Raw genomic sequence first — 7,537 nt, 5'->3', positions numbered from 1 at the left:
CTAATTCTGGCCCGTGTGCATGTGTTGATGGATAACGCAGAGCAGGAGCGGCTCTGCGAGGGCAGCAGAGGCGTCGTGGTGTGCTCGCCACATCAGCCAGGGCAGCGCCGCCTGGGAGCGCGCTGAAGGGAGACAGGGTCGCGTGGGCTGCGTGGGGACAGGGTCACAAAGGTTGGTCCAACGCAGAATCACAGCCCTGGCAGCGGGAAGCTCTGCTTGTGCCCTGTTTGCTGATCCCCTCCTACAGATGTGGGAGTCACTGGCGGGGTCGGGCAGAGGGCTCCCCCATTCCCACTGCCTGCGGGGCAGGGGGGCTCTGGGGAGCACGTGCTCCCCTGAACTGAGGTACCTGCGTTTGCAGCAGGAGACGGGCTGCATCCAACCCAGGTGTCTGACCAGGCCTGCTACCCGACACAGCAAAGCAGCTGGGCATGGAGACCGCGTGCCCGCCCTGGCAGCTGTTGGAAACCACAGCCAGACACAGCCGGGTCCCAGCATGGGGAGGCTGCAGAGGAGATGGACGGCCTTGGCCTGGCCTGGCCTGGGAGCCGCCCTGCCCCACGAGGGGAGCCAGCCTGCCCTGGACCACACGAGAGGCTCAGCCGGCCGCTGCCCTGCACGCGTGTTGCTGCTTCTCACCAGCTTGGGGGGAGGCTCCCAAGAGGCGGCTCCCCAGTGTGGGGACTGGGAGCTGGGAAATGGGGGAGGCAGCTGCTGGCAGCTGGGAGAGAGCAGGGTGCCCCAGCGCCTCAGGTTTCGGAGCAGCTTGGGCTCGAGCCATTCGAGAGGCATCCCTGCGCTCAGCTGCAGCCTCTGCAGTTAACCAGAAGACAGCGTTCAGCGGCCTGGGGCCAGCTGTTGTCTCCCCTCTGCACCTCACGCAGCACCCACCCCTTGGCACCCGGGCCCAGGAGGGGCTCCTGGACCGGGCCTTTGTGCCTCTCGCTAGCACAGCCCTCATCAAGCGCTGGCAGCTGCTTCTTGGGACTGGGGTGTACAGCGCCGTGCACCCCTGTGCTGCACAGAGCTGGGCGCATGCGTGGCTGGAGTGGGCAGGAGGGCTGCAGGGCATGCCGTGTCTCGTGGGCAAGTCTCTGAGCTGCTCTCTGCCTCCCTGTGCCCCTTCGCAGGGACTGGGAAGCCTTGTGGGCTAGCGCTCCTTACAGAGCCGTGACTGATGTCCGTGCGTGGGAACACAGGGAACCAGCAGCTGGGGAGGAACTTTGCAGCTCCCTCTCCCAAGGCAGCTGCATCCCCTCCCCTCTCTCCTGCACCGGGAGGTCTTTCACTCTTGGGACCCTCCAATGCTCCAGAGACCTGCCGGAGGTGGAAGGGGGGAGCGGCTGGTTCCCCCTGCAGACGTGGGGGTTCTTCCCCAAAACGCAGCCTCTCTCGGCTCTTCCAAGGGAACAGTGATCTCTGCAGCGTGGGAAAGGAGCAGGGACGGGCCGGCTCCCCCCTGGGCGGCAGCTTGGACAGCCCCTCCGCATGTCAGGCCCTCGAGCAAGGCAAACATTTAAGCAGGTGTTTCGTGGGCTCCCTGCCCAGCTCAGCACAGCGGGGCCTGGAGTCCGAGCCAAGCTGTCACTCAGCCCCCTCGAGCTCCCGCTGATAGTAGCTTCATCCTGGACCCGGTCGTCCTCTCATGCTCTGGCTTCTAGAGGAGACGCAGGAGAACGGGCAGGGCGCACGGCCTGATCCCGCTGTAGCACCCAGGCAAGCTGGTCCCTGTGGGCAAAGCTGATGAAATCCCTGTGAACTGGGCTGGACGTGGCGAGGAACAGGGGGTGCTTTGCACTCCTGGCTCGTGGCTCATCACCCGGGCAGCTCCACTGGTGTGCTTTGCTGGAGCCCCGTGCTCTGCCTGCCTCCGAGCCCACGCCGGGCATGCTTGGAGCAGCCTCCGGGGCACAGCCAGGCACCGACACCTGCACTGCTCCAGGCCTTCGCCAGTGGCAGGGTGCTCTCCCGCTCTCCCGCTGCGGTCCCTGGGCATCCCGCTCCCTGCTCAGCCGGCAGAGAGCCAGTGCTTTGAGAGACCCTGTGCCTGGGAAGCTCCCAAGGGGTCTCTGTGCCTGTGGGGGTGGCATGGGAAGCAGGAGCCCAGCCGTCTCCGAGCCCTGGGAAGGCAACAGCCCCGCTAGCATGATGTTAACCACAGCCCCGAGTCCTTGGGGGAGCTCGGAGGAGTCAGCATCAGCCGCACCTCATTGCCCCCTCGGTTCGAGCCGCACCGGCTCCTGGCTGGCCTGAGAACTGGCCTGCGCCCACCCGGCGTGCGGCAGAGGGACATGGGGTTTGCCCAGCTGTATTTTTCTGGAGCCAGCACTAATTGCCCGAGTGATGACTCAGATGCAGATCCCAAGCCGAAGCCGCCCAGTCCCGCTGGACTCCTCAGGGGTGATGAGCTGTCTCCAGAAAGTACAGCGTTCGAGCAGACAGGGCTGACGAGGCAGCCCACGGGACCCCAGGGAGGGGGCAGGGGGTCAGGCCACAGCCAAGGGCAGCGTGCTGGGTGCTCCCATGTCCAGCTCCCCGCGTGCTCAGGTAGGCACCCTCATGGCCCCTGGCGTGGGCTGGTTCTTGCCTCGGCTGTGCTGCAGACCCCGTCCCAGGGCGAGCTCTCGGGCAAGAAGGCGCTGCAGGCTCAGCCCCAAAAGCAGACAGCGGCGATCCATGCGCTCTCCTTCCTGCCCCATTGCCAGAGGAGCTCAGGACTGCGCAGAGTCCGCAGCGCCTCCCTAATGACCAGCGGGCACGGGCACGTGCGGCACATTGCAGGCAGCGAGGACGGGCTCCTTCCCCGAGCCCCTTCCTGTCTAGGGCAGGACCATGCAGCCAGCGAGCTGCAGCCATGCATGGGGCAGGCCCCTGCCGTCCCCACGTCGTGGTGCCGTGTCTCTGCACGAGAGGACGACCGTCCTGCGCCCTGGCCTGGTTTACCCCCCTGGGGCAGTGGTGTTTTTGTCGAACAGGAGCAGGTAGGTTCCTTCCTCCCTGACTTTTTTAACCCTTCTGCTGCTGTGGCAGCTCTTCCGTACGGCACAGGGAGCCAGGGCACCGTACCCCTCCCAGCCAGGTGTTCGCTGCCCGCACTGAGCCTCTTCTGTTGGCGGAGCTTGCGAACCACGTCAGCTCTGAGAACGGCGGGTGGGAACGCGCTCACGCCTCTCGCTGCCCTGCTGTCTCTCCAACATGGCCCTAAGCAGTTCCAGATGGGACCACTTTCTGCTCGGCAGCTGGATTGCATTGCAATGATCCTCCTCTCCTTTTATCACCCTGACCTTCCACAGTGGCTCTGGAGGGACCGGGCTCTCTGGGACTGCCACCTCTGGCTGGTTTCCATGGATGGTGCCTCAGTGCCCTGGTCCCTGCTGGGTTTATGGGGCTGTAAAATCCTGTGAAGAGGTCTCAGTGCCGCGGCAGCCCCGGCTTACATTTGGTCAATCAATAACCCAATAAGGGCCCCAGCAGAGTTCCCCTCCCAGGGTCCGTGGGGGCAGTGGTGCCTGTGAGATGTGCACAGGACATGGGGCAATAAGCCAGCAGGGAGCCTGGCCTAGCTCAGCTCATGCCGGCTGCTGCTTCCCCACTGGCTGTCCCATCCCGTCCTGCAGAAGCCGCTCCTCTCTATGGTGCATGAAGGGTTAATGCATGATGTTTGGCTAGATGATGGCTGTAGAGGCCAGCGGGTCAGGAGAGGGCTCCCAGCTCCTCCATAACACCTGCAGCCCACGTGCTCATTGCCTGCTCTGGGTTTGGTGTGATCCCAGGCTGCCCAGAGCAGCCTCCTCCTGCCTGCCAGGGATGGCTACCCCCACGCCAGCTGATCAGGATTAGCTGGGATCAAATGGTCATTCTGACTCTGCTGGGAAGCAGCCTGAGATTTCCCTATAAGGGGAAGGGAGCTGCGGGAGAGGAGCTGCTCCCTGCTCCTGCTCAGTAATGGTAGCGTTCGTGGTTGTGATCCTTATTTTCTGGGGCAGGTGATTTAGCAGTAGGCTGGGGTTAGGAGCCAGCCTGCGGGGTAGCCCCAAGGGGCAGAAGGCCCTTTGGTTTGATGCTGTCTGGGGAGCTGCTGAGGGCCTGCATGGGCAGTGATGAGAGAGAAGGGGGCTGCAAAGAGCCTCCCAGCAGGGAAGGGGAGCCTGAGTTTAATGAAGTGGATTAAAGAGAGGGAGGGGCCCTGACAGCCCTGATGCAAGGGGAAACTGAGGCAGGCTGAGCAGCACCGTGGCAGCCGCTGGGGGTGCAGCTCTTCCACGTACACCCCGTTAGCGCCGTGCTCTGGTGCTGATGGCTCCAGGGTTACCCCAGGCTGACAGCCCTGCAGGACCCCGCACCGACTGGGGAAGCACGTGGGCTGTGGGCAGACTGTCTAGCCGGGCACCCAGACCCCAAACCTCATCCGAGCCTTTTACAGCAGATGCGGATCCAAGAGCCCCTGTCTGATGGAGATCCAAACCGGGAATAGAGAAATCCAGAACGGGGCGGGGGAGAAGCTCGGCCTGCCCCCTCTCCCCTTCCCGGAGCCTGGCGGGTCTCAGCAGAGCGGCCGGGAAGGCAAGCAGAGTTTAGCAAAACAGAGCGGCCGAGGCCCATGCCCCAGACGCCTAATGACACTGTTGCCTCCTTGGCAGGAGACTTCTAATTAGTGGGGGATTTGATGTGCAGTGTGGCGAGAAAGACTTACCCAGGCCCCCTGGGGCTGGGCGGGGAAGGGTCCCGGGCACTGGCGGGATCTGCCCTGGCTCCGGGATGACATTCCAGAGGCGGGGAGCGCTTTCTGTGGAATTTGCCCCTCCGAGGCCAACGCCGCTAGCCCTGGCGGGTCGGAGCCCCCTGCCTCTCTGTAACCCATTAAAACACAGATCAGCTCCGCTCCCACCGAGCCAGACATCTGGAGAGTAGCAAGCCCGCAGCCTCTCCCTCCAGCTGGGCACAGCTACGCTGTTCTCTCTTTCAGCGTTTCCCCCCTTCTCCAAATCGTTCTCATACTTGTCCAGAGCTGGAACAGCCCGGCCGTGCGGGTCCGAGGCATGGCCTGGCCTGAACAGAGGGGATGTTTCCCTTTCCTTGGATAATGCACCCCTGGCCGCTGCTGGGCTGCATGGTGCGTGCATGCTGGTGTGGGGCAATGCTTCCGAGACCGAGGCCCATGTGCCCCCCTAGACTGCCTGGGGTGCAGGGTGATCTGCTGGGGAGATCGCTCAGTGGTGCCTTGAAGCCAGGACTGCAGTGGGGATGCCTGGGCAAGGTTCGTGCAGCATCAGATGCGTCCGAGAAGTTTTCCTCCCTGGTCGGGATGACCGCGTAGCTGGGCAGAGGTCTCGGTGCCAGCCTTGCAGACTGAAACCTGCCGTTTAACCCAGCACCAGATGGGGGAAGCGGTTGGGGATGGTCCCTCCTCGCCCCACATGCCCTCCTAGGGGGGTCCGTGCCCGTGCTCAGTCCCCTCCCCGTTCTGAGTCGCACCCTGCCCTGGCCCTGGGCTGCTGCCCGGCGTGGCACGTCCAGACCTGCTCTCTGGCCCCGTGGGCTCAGCCCGGGTGAGACCAGGCGCGGCCCCGAGGCAGGCAGCCCTGCATGCAGGCCGGGGGGGCAGGGAGGATGCGTGCGGAGCTGGAAGCGCCTGCTGCTCTGCACTTCCCGCTTTGTTTGTGTTGGTCAGTTTTTGCATCCGGAGCCGCTCTCTGGGCTCCCTGCGCCGCTGGATCAATATTACAAAAGAAATCTTCCCCACTAGAATAACAGACCCAGCCAAAGGCAAATATTTAAACAGGTTTGATGTACCAGCACCTGAACAACCCCACGCATGGGGCCGGGGAGTTTGGGGGGGGCGGGCAGGGCCTCGCCGCCTCTGAACGCAGCCGCCAAAACCCCTGTTATCCAACCCCGCGTTGGGTGACCCCTGGGAGTTTGGCGAGTCTCAAGCCGGTTCTTAGCGAGCCTGCATCCAAAAAGCCTCTTTGGCAATGGCAGCAGCAGGGCCAAAGACTGAACGGGTCATGGACACGGGGCTCTGCCCAGGGGCCGCTGGCACGGCATGTCCTGGCCCTTCCCGGTCGGCGCACAGCAGAAGCACTGCCTGGAGACCAGATTTCTGATCAGCGCTGCAGGCTTGCGCGAGGCCCGCGGTGCACGGCGCACGGCACGCGGCCTGCTCCTCAGGCACTGGGCAGCTCCGTCCAGCTCAGGAGCAGCAGGACGACCACGGACGTCCAGAGCCAACACTGAGTCCTCAGCTTGCTTCCCAGGGCTGGGCCACCCGTCACTGCCACAGACCTTTGCGCACAGCGCTGCCTCTCGAGTCAGCTCCCAAGCCCGTTGCTCCTGCAAGGGGGGTTCGTTCATTTTTGCCACCGGTTGGCAGGAACACGGTGGAGAAAGGGAGGAGGCAAAGTAGCCAAGACGCAGGTGATGTGCCACAGGTGATGCTGGCGGTGGAAGTCAGGGTGCAAGCTGCAGAGAAGCGTCCAGCATAGCCCAGCAGAGGAGCAGATCTGCAAAGGACTGAATGCCCTGCCTCCGAGCAGATGCTGTCCAGGGCAGGAACCCCAATGCCCGGCCCGTCAGTCCTCCATGAGCTCTCTGCTAGGGCTTTGCACAGTCCCAGCACGCGGCTGATGTGTGGGGTTGCCAGCTCTCCCCCTGGCCGCCCTGGCCCCTTTCAGCACATCCCTTCGGTGCGAGCGCCCATGCAGGAGCCTGACGATGGTGGAGACCCTGCACATCAGCACAGGCTCCGGAGAGGAGAGTAAGGGTGGGAGAGAAGGGACAAACACAGTCGGTGCTGCTGGCTCTGGGGCTGACACACGTTCCCAACATGGGCATGAACCCTGGACGCCTTCCTCGGCAGCCGGGTGCCCACCCTCATGTCACCAAGGTGGGAGGCTACGTTAAGACCTGAGGCCCTGAGAGAAGTGCTGTAGGATGGGTCCGGCTCCGACGTAGCGCGAGAGAGCATCCAGCCACAAGAGCCTGGTGGGAGGTGGAAGGCCCCGGGGCTTTCCCTCCAGCTGTGGGTGCAGCGCGGGACTCCTCGTTCCCTGCCACGTCCCTGCAGGGCCCCGTGGGTCTTGTCGGTGATCTGAAACACGGCTACACGGCAAGGCTTGGACCCCACTCCGCTCGGTCTCGAAGCCAACACAGACGCAGGCATCAGGCCGGAGCTGTGGCCCGCTCCCACCCTGCTCTGGATCCAAGCAGCTCCCCTTCCGGAGACCGCGCAGGGCCAGGCTCAGCTGGAGGCTCTGCCGGCGGCACCCTCGCTAGCAAGAGGATGTGAGAGTTTGTTTTGGCTGCTCCTCCGGCTCTGGGAGGGAAAGCCAGGGCTGTGCTAATCAGACGGGATGCTGCTAATCTCCCATGCTGCCTTTGAAGCTGTGGACACAGGGGTGTCACCAGGGTGGCAAGGAAACAGTCCCTCCCTGCGGAGCCAATATGTGCAAATCTGTCCAGGTCAGCCAGGCTGGCTCTGAGAGGCAACACGGGTGGGTGGCCGAGGCACCCCTGCACCCTTCTGGGAATGGGGGCT

The sequence above is a fragment of the Alligator mississippiensis genome, chromosome 12 (assembly GCF_030867095.1).
Source record: "Alligator mississippiensis isolate rAllMis1 chromosome 12, rAllMis1, whole genome shotgun sequence".
In the NCBI taxonomy this organism is placed as follows: domain Eukaryota; kingdom Metazoa; phylum Chordata; order Crocodylia; family Alligatoridae; genus Alligator; species Alligator mississippiensis.
Note: the sequence above shows the minus strand (reverse complement) of the source record.